The sequence below is a fragment of the Podarcis liolepis genome (genome assembly GCF_965112155.1).
Source record: "Podarcis liolepis genome assembly, chromosome: 9".
NCBI lineage: Eukaryota > Metazoa > Chordata > Lepidosauria > Squamata > Lacertidae > Podarcis > Podarcis liolepis.
In genome coordinates, this window is record NC_139564.1 from 27,211,557 (window position 1) to 27,227,694 (window position 16,138).

A 16,138-nucleotide genomic window follows, 5' to 3' on the forward strand; every position below is an offset into this window, starting at 1 on the left:
ACGACACAGACACACAAACGCAAACACTAACATGCATAATTTCATATCCTTACTTTCTTAACCACTTCCCCTGACTTCCCCGCTCCACCCCCTCATACATCCTAATTCCAATAGTTAACTCAGCAAGTTCTTATAAGATACCTCCTAATCTTACAAGCCTATTCACAAAGCTTTGTTGTCCATATCAGTTCATCTTTTCTCCAGGGTCAATTATGCTGTTTGTATTCAAATCAATCCCTTAATCAAATCCTTTGATAGTTTGAGCCAGCCAGGCAGATATTTATCACATAAATGTAATAGAGGTATCTTTGTTTCAGAGTGGCATACTCTAATGGTGTGTTGCCACACCGAACCACTTATACATATGTATGCACCCAGAAATCCTTCTTATCAGCGTCCAAGAATGCCCTGTCATCTCCTCCTCACTTCTTAGTAAAGACCTATGAAAGAATCATATTCTCATTATACTGATAAAACATACATCACCCAGATGTGTGACAGAACATTCTAATATAAGAAGAAGAGCGGCTAACATTCTCCTTTCCCTTCCTCCCCCACAACAAACACTCTTTGAGGTGAGTGGGGCTGAGAGACTTCAAAGAAGTGTGACTGGCCCAAGGCCACCCAGCAGCTGCATGTGGAGGAGCGGAGACGCGAACCCGGTTCCCCAGATTACGAGACTACCGCTCTTAACCACTACACCACACTGGCTCTCTACATAGCGTCTATTAAACAGGCTGTTAAATGTTTCCCTAAAAAATAGTTGCATTTTGAAAGAAATGTCACTGTAGATAGGCAGGAGAGCAAAGTTGACATAATAAATATCATTATCACTATCACTAATAATAGTAGTAGCTATTTTTAAAAAGTACTACTGCTACTAACAGTCCTGCTTAGGAAGTTATTTCCAAAGCCAGTAAGAAGATGTCTCCCCTACTCCCAAACCTCCATTTCTTTAAACACCAGTACTATTTAATTGTTTCTTTTTGCCGTGTTCACTGTCTTAAGGTTACAATATGCATGTGAAGTGGCAAAAGCAAAGTTAACACAAACCTTCCATCTGAATATGAGATCCAAATTGATTATCACATTTTGGGCAGTGGGGAATTTCTCTTTAGGTTATATTAATATAATGAAAATGAAAATGTTAATGAAGAATTGACATGTGCCCTGTCTAAAATAGGAAGATTTGAAGTTGCCTTTGGGAACAACTTGCTAACTGGCTTTGAAGAACCTATCTCTGTTCTGGGAGTTGAGAAAAGCTGCATTGGGCTGCCTTGTGACACCAAAATAACATATGCTCATGGAAATAAAAACACAAAAAACCCTTAGTTTTCATTAATAACAAACTTTTACAAAACATTTGGCTTGGCACAACGTTGTCAGGTGCAAAATGTAAAGAGCTTGAAGTTTATTGTTATATTAATTCTGAAGAAAGTTGCTTCTAAATGTTGGGGGCAACGTGGAGAAATATCGTAGGTACATTTTTACATGTCTGGTGTGCATGATTTCATATTGTTTCATTTTTTAAAAAAGTGACAATGGCCTCTTAAGCCCTGTGGCGTTTGCCTTCCTAGGTGTGTGACATCATACTGGGTTCATAAGGAAAGGGTTAACTAATTATAAAATAACTAACCAATGGGAACCCAAGGGGAGGAGTTAGAGTTAGAGTTAGAGTTAGAGTTAGGGGGGTTGAGTCTGGAGTTAGAGAAGAGACGGAGAGGATAAGTCTATGGGTTGGGCTAGTCTGATTTGAGAGAGTGAGAGAATCTATTAAGAGGAGTCAGTCAAACAGTTGAGATAATCAGTCAGAAGGTATTAGGAAGGTATAGGCCGGTAAAGAAACTAAAGTTAAGAAACTGACAAGAATATTATCTGAGAAACCATAAACTTGTTAATACTTATAAAATAAACTTGTTTATTCGGTTCACTTGGTAGACTCAGTGTCTACCCGAGAGTAACAGGTTGGTGGCAGTGGGGAAGCGGGCACAGTGGTGGCACAGGGATCAATAGACCGTTAAACATCCGGGGACCCTGTGTGATCGCCACAAGCCCTTAGAAACAAAATGTGAAATGGTAAATGGATTGAACTATGGGCCACAGCTTTATTCTTCTACATGTGTGAACTGTAGCATTTTTAATTCTTTAAAGCAATTGCACTTTATTACTGTCACACACCAAAACAGTCCAAGTTGGACGATGGGAGGGATAGACAGGGAGACTATACAGAAAACAGGTGTAATAGACTAACAATGATGCTGTCTGGATGCTCCACAAACAGTGAGTGAACAAAAGGTGCCAACTACAACGAAGATGCGCAGGTGAGAAAGCAACCTCTTTTTCTTTCTTTGCATAGACAGTTTGCTTCTTTCGAGTATAGTGCAAACCTGTAAACATGACACAAGATAATGCTAGATAATCATATTCTACTTATAGAGGTTAATTGTAAAATGCTATCCCAATTGCAACAGCATAAACATTGCACTTACTCTGCAGAGGTCTGATTGGTAATGACTGTATTAACACAAGACACGTGCCATATTTTTTATTTAAATAGTCCCTACCCCTGAGAATTTATCTGGGAATAATTAGCTGCCGTGTGAAATATGCCTTGAACAACTGTTAACATAACCTAGTGATCTAATTTAGTTCAATTGTTGGTTGAACTAATAATAAAATATGACATCTTAAGACTGGGCAAATCATTTGAAGCTCATTCTTGAGGTTAAGAGATACGCTTGCGCTCATAAGATAACGTGTGGTAACTGGACATGTGTTCCTGGAGGAAGGGAGATTGGGATCATGCCTAGAGATTCTGCCCTTCGTCTATGTACATACAAATTGTACATGCACGGGCAATGCACATGTGTAAAAATCAAACTTGTTAAGCCTGCCGCACCTAAAGACCCACATCATCCACATGAACTTATCTATTTTAAAAAGATATACAATCATACCCAATCTTACTTTAGATCAGACCCATTTGGTGAGCACCATAACACGACCTTTTGTGCAGTGTTGCATGGCTTGTGGAACTACTTCCCAGGTGGGGGAAATCCAGTAAGCCCCCTCTCTTTGACTTTTTAAATGTGTCTTGAAAGCATTTCTATTCAGGAAGACCTTTCATGATTAGTTTTATTAGAGAGAAGGAGCGGAGATCCTCAGCATCCAGGTAAATTCTAACAACGGGGGGGGGGGGTGTTCTTTTTAAAAAATGTGAAAGTAGTATTTTAGCCTTTTCCTCTGCTTAGATTTTTGTGTGTGTCTTTGTGTGCTGGTGTTTTTAATAATTGGAATGATATCAAAATACCATACTCAGAGCAGACCCACAGAAATAAATGGATTTACGCTACTAAGTGGGTCTATTCTGAATACAACTAATGTTGGATATAACCCCTGAGTTTTATGAAAGGGGTGGGAAACTTCCAGTCCACAAATCAATTGAGATCCACCAGATGCTGTCCTTATCATCCCCTTCACCGGCTGTAAAAAAACACCATCAAGTGCTTTTGCCTAGTTGGAAAGTTTCCTTGAACTTTGATAACGCTTCTTGTTTAAGTGGATTGAAAGATGGAAAGGGGGTATAGAAAGATTTGCTTTTGTGTAGCTGCAATGGTGCCCTCTGTACAAAGTCACATTGTTTCCTCCCCTCCCCTCTCCCTCTGCCCCCCACCTACCACTGTAATGTGGCTCTTGGGGGCTTCCCTGAAGGGGGATGCAATCTTTGTCCTGAAAAAGGTCCCCTACAGCAGTTTTATGGTGTGTGCTTCCCAGGTACCACTACAGATGGCTGGTATAATAATATTTAATTATAAACAAGCACACAGACACATCACTGCTGAGGTGCACTTGCCATTGTGAGGCCTGAGGAAATTATGATGATGCCATTCCCAGAGGTTGCCGTTGGCTACAGACTACCCATGACACCACAAAAGCACACAACAACTGAATGAATACAAAGGTGGGCAAGAATCTCTGTCACTGAACAATTAGGAATTATTTCTACATAATATTGTGTGTCAAATGAGCTATAATAATTAATTGCACAAGGAAAGGAAGCACAAGGACCAGTTTCCAGTTCTGGTTTGTTTTTCTAAGCTGGTGAATCGACTCCATGCTACTCTATAATTCAATCCATATGTTACAGTGGTAGCACCTAACAAGAGCACAAATGAATCAGGTGGATGAAAAAAATATTAAGGATCCAGCACTGTCAAGAAGATGTCTGACTAAGCTATATCTATATAAACATTACTTTTTGTTTCTATATTATATCTGTTTACTTCTCATCTTTGGCATGTAGTAGACACCAATTGCTTAAGATGAATTATTATTTTCAGCAATAGAATCTTTTGGGATTACATTTTGCTGCTGCTGTTGTCAAGTTGAATTTTATCTTCATTAGGATGAGAAGCAGGCCCTTTGATTAATAAATATATCTACTGGGAATTTAAATATGTTTTGCAACAGCACAATAGATTTTGCCCACCTAACTCATGTAGCCCAAATATTCATTGTGTGTTTAACTATGTTAAAGCTATCACTATCTACCAACAATTATTTTCTTATTACTTCCATCACATTTCTATATTACTATATTGCCTGCTGCAATACTAACACACATATCGCTGACAGAAAATTATTGCGGCTCCCATTACACTGCAATATTCAACTCCATTATTGAATACAAGGATACCTGCTATATATTTTTAAAGTATCAATATTTTCACTTGTTTGCCTGCATCTAACAGTTATCATTTTTACAGACACTCACATTTTATAATACCATTTTTTGCAGCTATCAATCTTTAGGCACATTTAAGTATAAAATTATAATGCTGGTTTTAATTCTGTTTTTGAAATATTTATGCAGAATAGCAACTAGATTAGACAGCATCTGATTCCCAACTATTTTGGCAATTTAAAAAGGGCTGATGAAGTCTATGATTTTGTTTCTATTGTATTATTTCAGAATATACAAAGAAGTGAATTTCTCTCAGTCTTGGTTTCAGTCTTGCACACAGGCTGCTGAGATGCCACTGAGTTCAACATGACTTACGCTGCCTAACAACGTGCAAGCTTATCACCTTCTCCAGCAAAATATCCTTGGATCTTCATTTCAGTGGATAATTGAGAGACCTCATGGGTTGACTGCCACAGAAATATTATCAAACATGATCAATCATACCATCATTGTCACAAGAAAGTCAAAATGCCCCTGGGATATGTTAGGAAACATTTCAAAACAACATTGTGAAAAATAAAGAGACTGAATGTGTGCAATTTGATGAGCATCTATCCATTCTTTTCATGAAAATATTGTAAGAACCACCTTCTGTAGCTGTAGGAAGTCATTTCAGTGGCAGTCTGGCCTTCTTCAGATGGACTCAGTCTATCTCCTCTAGTTGACAACCATGAGTCTCTGCGATGCCTACAAACAGGTCATGAAGGTAGTAACCCTCTTCCACAATATTTTCAATAAGGCAAAGGAAAAAGATGTGGAACCTATGGGAGTCCTATGGGGTAACATAGACTATTCATTTTTATGTTCACGCTGCCACTCAGTTTTTTTTCAGTACAATGGCTGTGTGAGCACCACATAACATTATGGTGGTAGCCCTAAGAACACTTGGTGCATTTATGTGAGGACCACCATTTGGTCTGTGCTAGATCTTAGGGTATGTTCATATGTATGCACATTATTTGATACATTCATGTGTAAAACATCCCTTACAGATCAAACAAAACAGAGCTTTCATATCACTGCACTTCAAACACAGGCAATAGCTTTAGCTGTTTGTTACTAGATGATAAGATAAACATTAATGTTTTTAAATATAATTAAGAGATACCAAATGATGCAAAGCCATGCTTGACTCAGTCCTAAGACATTTTAAATACAAGACATGGGTATAACTGGTTAGTGAAGGACTAAATGTTTCCATTGCACACCAAATACATAACTGGAAAGCTGAACAATACAATCCTACTCCAGTCTGCTTAGAAGACTACTTTTATCCAATTACAGAATTGATTTTTTTCACTCCTTTGATGTCCTTTTATTGCTGGTCTTACCGTGTAAGCAAGATTTGATATGTGGAGAGTGACTTCGGCTCTGAAGGCTTTCTAGCATTTGCCAGACTATCATTCTCTATTGTCCAAAGCAAATGGCTGTGTCAAGAAGGAAATGCAATCATAATACCAATGAATGCCACCAGGAAGGTTCAAATACACAAACGCAAGCAAGCTAGGGATTAATTAAAATAAATCAGGACCTCCTCCATTCATGGGGGGGGGGGTCTAATTCTTAAGTGAAGACACAAGCTGAAAACAATAAAACATTGTCTGATTGCTTTATATTACTCCGCCATAATTCTTTGTTTAGGTGGATGTCAGACTAGGGTGGCTCTTCCTTGTGCGCTAGCTCTGAGGTATCTCTAGATATGAAAATGCAATGGAATTGAGATATACTATCACAAAATGGCATTCCTGAAGATGATTGGCTTGACAAGAAATGAGCAACTCTCGTACTGTTGCATATTAATGTATGTGTGAACAATGGGGATCTGTTTTGTTCATGTGAACGTTGCCTTTCAGAGGGAATATTATGGAAGTATGGTTAGTTGTAATTCACCTTTCTCTCCTTGCAATTAGAAGAGCTGGGTGACTATTAATATATAAAATTAAATTATATTTGAGAGACATCTCACATTAAAAAGTATGAAAAAATTAATTATGCAGTAATTACCTGGTTCACAGGCAGCAAATGTTACCCATTTGAAGCTTGAATAAACCCTGTAAGATACTTTGCTATATGACTTTACTGCTTTAATAAAGTTACCAAATTAATTGGAAGGCAACGGGCAATAGAGATTGTAAAATGTCTTTAATTTTAATAAGTCTCAGAGATGAATTAACTGGACAATGTTGCAGTTCTATTGTTGTGTTAATTCAGTGCGCTTGTCTGTTTCTTCCCTTTTATTCACAGCATCTGTTTTCTACAATGCTACCATTTTACAAGGGTTGCACTTCATGGCTCAAAGAGTTCAGACTTTGGGTGGGATATTTTCTCTGTGTGATAAATTACAGTGCATGACCTTTTCACACCTGCTCACTCTATGTTTGCTAAAATCTGGCATTTCTGACTCTGATTCTGCAGGTGGTGTTTTATATAGTCACCTCTCTTATTTTCCTGGCTGCAATATCTGCCTTTCCTTATTCCTTTTAACCGAAATACCTTATTTCTCCAGACTTTGTTGGGGGTCATACATATCTCAAATGCTTATCTTCCTGTGCTGTAACATTAGGAAGAATATTGGCACTATGGAATAAGAGTATCAGGTTGAAATAAAAAAAAAATCGTTTGGGTCAGAAATGCCCCCAGGCACTTGTACCCACCTCCTTCCAAAATCCAATAAATGTTGTATAGTCCTTGTAATTTGGCACACAAGAGAGAGCTAGAATAACTGATGCCTGTTTCTGCCAGGCAATGTGGGAATGTCATAGCAGGGATGTGGAACCTGTAGCCCTCCAAATATTGTTGGATTCCAATGACCATCAGCCTCAGCCATCATGGGCAAGACTCAGGGATGAGGGCTGGATAGATTAACAAGGAAGATCAGACATTTAAGAGACCAAAAGTTCATCAAGGATTGGGGAAAATATGTGGATTATCTGGAACATATTAGTGAGGGACAAACAACGCTAATGGGATTCAGAGAAGCACTGTGAATGTTTAAGAGTTATTGTTTAAAGAAAATAGAAGGAAAAAAAATGTCCAATGACAATACAAGCAAGGAAATGCGTAACCTTAATTATCACTACGAAAGATTTACGGACAAGCTGAAGGAAGTCTAGAAAGAGATGATAATGTATAGTTTTCGGTGAAAATTTTAGTAATGTATATATTCTTTTCTTTTTGGTTTTTGTGTTTTGTGTTTATGCTGTTTTTCCTTTTTCTTTTTTCTCTGTTTTTTTTTTAACTCCCCCCCCTCAAAAATCAATAAATATTTACATGAAGAGAAAAAAAAAGACTCAGGGATGAGGGAAGCTGTAGTCTAGCATCATCTGTAGGGCTCCAGGTTTCTGACCCCTGCTAGAAGGTATTGGAAACATCCTCAAGACAACAGAGCAGCAGGGAAAGGATTGCACACTCCAACATACTGTATTTCCAAATGCTACATACATGATACAACACATTTAACTTAATATACACTTAACTTAATACACACTCTTGTATGGTTCCTGCAGCAGAAACACTATGAAACAGTACATCTGCTTGTGCGTGATTTTTGTGTGTGGATAACACACAAAATATTTGCAGCTGTTTAGTGCCATGATATCTCAATCATGACTAGTAGTATAAAACTAACTCATTTGCAATATTTTGCACCTAAGGGATCCTATGCAAACACATTGCTTGTTTTGTTCTCTGGGGTGCAATAAATACCCAAGAAAATAACACTTGCGATGAAGGGCCAGATTACTAATGACGACGGAGAGATCTTGAGGAGAAACATGCTATGCCCACCTGTCAAATGGCATATCTCATAACAACTGCACAACTACACCGCCTCACTGCAGTCACATGACAACAGATGGTTCTGGCTGCGACTGTTACTATTAATATCTAGGGCTGAGCCAAAACATCATTGATTTCTAATTTTGTCGTGCAAGATGCCATCCAGGGAGGTAAGTCTGCCAAGAAAAGGAGAGGGATCCCACTGAGATCTGAAGTTGGCTGCCGTTTGCATGTACTAAAGTGGCTGCATCTTGCCAAGAGTTGGGAAGGTTAAGCTGGGAATCCACAGGCAGCTGAGTTTGCTTCTCTTAAAGTGACTTCAGTGTGCCTCTCAGTAGAAGCTTGACAGTTATGGATTGCCACAGGCATGCAGGAACCAAAGGAGAGATGAAACATTAATGTAGGACAAGCTTGTTTTATATATATAAAACAGAAACCTTAAAAATCTTACATGTGGATTTCTAGGCTGTTGGTATTTTGCCTTGATCACATTTTGGGGAATTGCTTTGAGGATTGGATGAGTCTTAATGGCTACAGCTTGTTTGGGCTATTAATGTTATGATACTCCTCTCTGTGTTTTTTAGACACAGCCTCAAGCATTAAAGGTGCCAGCTTGGGTCCTGAATTTCAGTGCTGGGTGAAGCTTTCCTTTTGCATTCACTCTTTTTCTTGGCAGCCCCTCAAGCTATCCTGAACAGGCTGGGCCTATGATGTGAAGTGATTTGATGGGGAACAGATGAAAACTGAGCATGAGTACCTGCCTATCCCATTCAGGAGAGTCCCCTACCCTGAGACAGGCATTTGGGTGGTCAGTGGGCTGCCCATCCCTTTCTGCTTGTTCGTCTATGGATTTGAACAGTCCAGTTTTATAATCTTGCACCTCACAATTTGCCTTTTAAGAATAGGTCTTAAAAGTACAGTAACTGTACAACTCATTGAATGTAATAAAATTCCTACTGTATTGTTACCAATGCTAAATAGCAACAGAATGGAGTAGCCATATAAAAATTAGGATTGCAGCTTTTGTTGAAACGATTCACATCTTTTTTTTTTCCTAATAGATTGTACTACGTATGTGCTTAGGTAATATTGGCTAAACAGAACTGTGACCACTGAATTGTCAAACCTCAGATATCCCATGCAAGAAACCAAAGTTTACTAAAACTACAAAGAGTGCAATATTTTGGAGAGCTACTGATTGGGCATGTCAGAAGCACAACCAGGGCACAACTTCCAAGTCACAACTCTCATATACCTGCAATGGAATGGATGTTTTGACCTGAAATATGACAGAATCACTTCAAGGAAACAGTGTGAAATGTCACATGCCTACTTAATAAAGAGGTGTGAAAAGTATTAAGCAGCCATTTCTAATAATCTTTGTCTGGTTTGGAACAAAAAAAGGGTTTTTTTAAAGCATAGAATAAAATGCCTTCCTTTAAAAAAATGTTTACTGGTTTTCAGCTTATAGTTCCATAAGCAATAACACAAATAACAACTACAGCTGTTTTGTTGGTATCTGTCTGTCTTGAGAGACAATGGAGTGTGCCTCCAGGGGTGGAGTCACATTAGCAGCACCAAAGTGACCTCTCAGGGGCAGAAGCCTGGGCAGTGTATATGGAATCCTGGGCTGCCCAGATGACAAGACCCTCCTCTCAGCCTTTCCAAAGGAAAACACCAGCTTGGCTGCCAGTGTTGCTGCAAGGAAGTAGACAAGGCGCCATTCAACTGCCTTAGAGACTCCACTCTGGATATCTCATAAGGCAGAGGAGGTTTACAACAAGTTTTCCTTCTTTTTGAGGGGCTACTTTCCCAGGTTGACAAGCCTCATCTTCCTATAGACAGAAGTTATTCAAGGTTTGTCCCGTTTCTGTTTGTTTCCAGTTCAAATAGTATATATCTAAGTTGTGTCTTTGAAATGTGTCTTACCACAACATGTGGCTTTGGTGGGCTCCAGACATTATCTCTTCTGTTCACAAAGTTCATAAAGCCACCCATACACCTTTTCAGTACAGTCATACTTCATGTTATGTTTGCTTCATGTTACGTTCTTTCAGGTTACGTCCCGTGGCGACCCAGAAGTACCGGAAAGGGTTACTTCCAGGTTTCGCTGCTCACACATGCGCAGAAGCACAAAATGACATCACACGCATGCGCTGACGCGGCGAATTGCAACTTGTGCATTCACAGACGTGACACTGTGGGTTGAGCTCTTTTCATGTTGTGAATGGGCCTCCGGAACGGATCCCGTTCGCAACCAGAGGTACTACTGTATTGTGTCTGAGCCTGAGGCCAGTGCTCACATCATAACAGATGCCACAGTACTAAATGTATAGATTCTGCTGGTTTCCATCTTTTTTCTCTTGTTGCTTATTTACTTTTAAGGTGGTCTCTGATCAAAAACCCTACAGAATTGCTGACAGATCCAATTTGTGATGAAGGCAACTGTTTCTCCAGAGCTGGTTTCAAAATTGCAAGATGGAAGTGAAATTGACAAGACGTGTGCAATGAAGAGTCAAATGCACTGGATGGATAGAAACAGGACACAATTTTATTAATAAGGTTAATATGGAAATTTAACAACCATACATACAAATAACCAAATCAGGCCAGTGATAGAGAAAACCTAGAGTCATCTCTGGAGCCCCCCGCCCACCCGTCTGTACCACCAAATGGCCTCCAGGAACAAAGGCATTGAACTATGGTTTAAATTTTTTGATCATCCTTGGTCTAAATGAAACATGGGAAACCTATAGCACTCCAAATGGAGTTGGACTACAACTGCCCTCATCCCTAACCATTGGCCATGAAGGCTGGAGCTGATGGTACTTGCAGTTAGGGACGCTAGAGAATTTTGATGGAAATGGAAATGGGAGTGGAAATTGCTGTTGTTTGCTTATTCATCCCATTGGAAAGGAAATCAATCTAGCTAATTTTTTTCAAAGACACCATTGATGGAATCTTTCGAGGAGTTGGAGATGGCGTTTATAAGTGATCCTTGTTTCACAAGCATACAGTAAGGTTGCTAGTATAATAGCTTTGTAAACAAGCATTTTGGTTTCCCTGTGAATGTCCCAGTCCTCAAACACTCTGCACTTCAACTGGGAGAAAGCCGCACTCGCAGAGCTCAGGCGATGCTGGATGTTGGCATCAATGTCGGCCCTTGTCAAAAGCCTTAGTCAGGTCAATAAACGCCATATACAGGGATTGGTTTTACTCTCTGCATTTTTCTTGAAGCTGTCAAGTGGTAAAAAGCATGTCCACTGTCCCCCTAGAAGGCCGATAACCATTTTGGGATTCAGGAAGGGTCACATTGGATATTGTTAAAAGACAGTTTGCTAAGATGCTTGCAAGAATTTTGCCGGCCTCAGCTAATAGAGAGATGCCTCAATGGTTTCCTCAATCAGTTCTGTCACTTTTTTAAAAGAGATTGATAATTTTGGCATCCCTAAAATCTGTTGGGATCTCTTCTCTCTCCCAGATTTTTTTGATGAGCATGTGAAGTTGTTGTGTAAGTTCCATTCCACCCACTTTGAAGAGCTCAATAACATTTGAGCAATCTACCATTTTGTATGCCTGTTGTCTTTGTCCATTGAGTTTTCTTGGCAGGGATACTGGAGTGGCTTGGCGGTTCCTGCTCCAGGTGGATCACATTTGGTCAAAACTCTCCACTATGACCTGTCCATCTTGGGTGGCCCTGCACGGCATAGCTCCTAGCTTCTCTGAGTTATTCAAGTCCCTTCGCCACGGCAAGGCAGTGATCCATGAAAGCAGTGATCTATGTAGGAAGTGAGAGCTGGACCATAAAGAAGGCTGATCGCCGAAGAATGGATGCTTTTGAATTATGGTGCTGGAGGAGACTCTTGAGAGTCCCATGGACTGCAAGAAGATCAAACCTATCCATTCTTAAGAAAATCAGCCCTGAGTGCTCACTGGAAGGACAGATCGTGAAGCTGAGGCTCCAGTACTTTGGCCACCTCATGAGAAGAGAAGACTCCCTGGAAAAGACCCTGATGTTGGGAAAGATGGAGGGCACAAGGAGAAGGGGACGACAGAGGAACAGATGGTTGGACAGTGTTCTCAAAGCTACAAACATGAGTCTGACCAAACTGCAGGAGGCAGTGGAAGACAGAAGTGCCTGGTGTGCTCTGGTCCATGGGGTCACGAAGAGTCGGACATGACTAAATGACTAAACAACTACAACCATTCTGTAATTTCCAGCAACTTGTATTCAGAAGCATTTGCTGCCGTCAACCATGGAGGCAGAACATTTTCCGACTGGGTTCTCTCTCAGCCCTACCTGGAGATGCCAGGGTTTGAAAGAGGGATCTTCTGTATGCAAAGCAGATGCTGTACCACAGATCCCTTCCCTGGGATACTGCCTGCTTTTTTAAAGGGGGAAGTATGGCTAGTCCTCAGCCCTTCCCCCTTTAGTAACAACTTTGTGTTGATTTTTTGAGGGTGAGAGATCATGCACATAAAATGTGGAAATGGGATGGAACCGACCTCCTTGTGAGCAGATGTAACAGGGACATGAATTAGATTTCTACTGATCTGTCTATCCACTGAAACACTCTATAAAGTGTTACAGCAATGCTGAGTATTGCTTTGAGGCATCCCATAGTCTTATGTGAATAGGCAGAGGAGGCAAGGGAAGGCTCAATATGATCCCTCAATTGATTGGCCATCGGTATAGCATATAATGGCTTTTGCAGTTTTTCTTGTGCTAACACGTCTCCAGAAAATGCTTCTTTAACCTATTTGAATGTAAATAACATAAAGAATGTGACGAAAATAGAGTAATATAGTTTATAAAAATACAAAATGCAATTTTAAGTTACAGTGAAGTGAATAAAATATGGATCCAAAATTTGCTGTTTTTTATGAAACTCATTAATCTTACTAATGCTTTATTGGCTATGTGAGTGTTTCAGCGCATAAGAAAAATTGATCCCAGGAGCTGCCTTTCTATAAATGCTTTGGTGATCTCTTTTAACTGCAGTACTTCACCTACTTATGATTCTCCTTATCTTCCCTTGAAATGCTTGAATATTGGAACAAATGTGATTTATGGCTGCAAATACTTTAACTGGTTTATTCCATTGATCAGATGGGTTATCAATACTTATATCTTCCTTTGACTAACAATGAGAGGGAAAAACAAAATGACTCACAGTTTTTGAAAGGATGTTTCTCTATTGGCAAAGTCTTCCATTTTAACTGGCCCTTTTATTTCATTTTAACAATTTGTTTGGCACTTTCCCATGTAAAAATGATTAGCAAACATAGTCATACATTAACAACAGGCTGATGTACACATGGACTTTTAACAATTTGTTACTGTTTACTTATTTTCAGATTACTTGATGACTTGCTGTTGAATGCATGATATGACACTGGACCCTTCCAGGTGCTTAATAGGATACAATGGACTTGCTTGGAGGGTCAACATCAAAGTAGCAGGCTGTGCTCCTGACCTGTGAGTGTGCTTAGAAGGTCAGGATGCAACCCCTGTGAGGACACCTATGCATGGGATACCAGTCTCCAACATTTTAATGAACACACGTAGGTCAGGGTGGAGCCTGCCTCCTCTTATATAAAACTTTCAGAAAGTAGAATGCAGCCCACCGCACAGATATGATTTGTAAAATTACATTCACAACCCCACTTGACCACCTTGAAAGTAAGGTAACAAAAACTCATAAGAATTTCACTAAAGTTATATTTCCAAAGGTAATCTTTTTTCCTTTTTTCCAAAAATATAGTAAAATATCACAGATTAAAAACTTCCCTGAACAGGGCTGCCTTAAGATGTCTTCTAAATGTCAGGTAGTTATTTATCGCTTTGACATCTGATGGGAGGGTGTTCCACAGGGCGGGCGCCACTACTAAAAACAACAACACAAAAGAAAATTTTGACACAACACTGTTTGCATCTACCTTCCCCTTGTCACTACCATTTCAAATATTCTCTCTGGGAACAATATGATACCATATATATTGTGTATAGTATGTATCATAGAGGCACACCATGCCTCAGTGGGTCGAGGTGGGCTTGGCTGGGGGCTTCAACAACCACAATGACTAACATAGATCTACAAATCATTGGTACCCCCCCCCCCCGACACCAACTAAATGCAAATTCCTGGGTCCCAAATATAAATTACATTCTACAACTAGGACTTTGAAAAACAGTAGCAGCTCTGCGGTGTTGCTTTCTTCAGTGCAGAGGTGAGAGTTTGCCGACTCACAATATTAAGAACAAAATCCTTTTGAAATATTAATAAAATCTAGTCCGGAACATGTCTTCCCCATGGCCTTTTTAAATCGGTGTGACTTAGAGTGGCAGAAGGTTTTCACAGTTCTTCGGCTTTCACTCTCCCTCTGAGACATTAGCAGCAGGAAGCTCAGGATATTGCCATAATCGATTAGCTCATTGCTTTAATCTTTGGTATTTCAGGTGACCTGATTAATCTCATTCACAGGAAATGAAAAAAGCTGACGTTCCCTGTCCCTCTTTTCCTCTTTTCATTTTACTCTCTTGAAATTCCAGTGAAAGAGCTAAGCTAATCAAGGAGTTGGTATACTTTATAATAACACAGCTCTTGCCACCCTTCTCATTTCTTTGCTATCTTATTTGCCAATCCTTCATTTTTATTTTGGACTTCTATACAGTGGTACCTCGGGTTAAGTACTTAATTCGTTCCGGAGGTCCGTACCTAACCTGAAACTGTTCTTAACCTGAAGCACCACTTTAGCTAATGGGGCCTCCTGCTGCCACCGCGCCGCCAGAGCACGATTTCTGTTCTCATCCTGAAGCAAAGTTCTTACCCTGAGGTACTATTTCTGGGTTAGCGGAGTCTGTAACCTGAAGTGTACGTAACCTGAAGCGTATGTATCCCAAGGTACCACTGTATAGTCATTAGCGGTCTACATCAGCTTTGTGTAAAGCCAAAGTCTTGGGTCAAAAGAGGATGCCTCAGGGAGGGGCAGGGTTGAAGGATGGTGGCCTAAGTAGTGTCACAAGTTGAGTCAAGGCCACAAAAAGTGATGCTGAAGACACTGTGACTGAAATACAATGCACTGTTTACCATAGGAGCGCTCTCTGCTAAAGTGGGGGAGAGGGATAGTTCTATTGTGACTGATATGTGCAGCTTCTAATAAATGAGAATCCCAGAGCTTCGAGGGAGGGTCATTTGAGGGAATGCTTGTCTCACTTGTTTCCTGCTCTTTTGCAACTTCTTTCCTTCCAGCACTGGATGTTGTAAACGGTTCTGGTGGACTTGGGGCACAGTTTTGGTGGAGTTGGGGCAGAGTCCCTCAACTACCCTTTTTAGTGATGCTAAATTAGTTTCCTCTGTTCCACTCTCACTAGCATCCTTTTAAATGTATTGTTTTATTTCCATTCATTCATTAACAGTTTTGTTCATTCCATTCTTACTGTCTTGCTTGGGTCAGATAATTAGCCAGAGTTTGTTTTAGAATGCAGTGTTGTTGCACCCACTTTGCCATCCCATTTCCCATCAAAGCACTGAAGATCTTGTCTTGAACTTCTGCATGTGAGGGGGTTTTTTTCTTTTTTTAAAAGTGAGTTACTTTGTTTATTTTTCACTTGGC

At 39.9% G+C, this 16,138-nt stretch overlaps 1 long non-coding RNA gene across 1 annotated transcript; it reads right to left on the bottom strand.

Moving 5' to 3' along the window:
- Nucleotides 1-307: 307 nt before the first annotated feature.
- LOC310686524 lies at nucleotides 308-3,800 on the bottom strand. Its single transcript, XR_014515976.1, has 2 exons — nucleotides 3,678-3,800; nucleotides 308-440 (listed from the first exon to the last, which is right to left on the bottom strand). It is a non-coding gene; the product is annotated as an uncharacterized lncRNA (long non-coding RNA).
- Nucleotides 3,801-16,138: the final 12,338 nt, after the last annotated feature.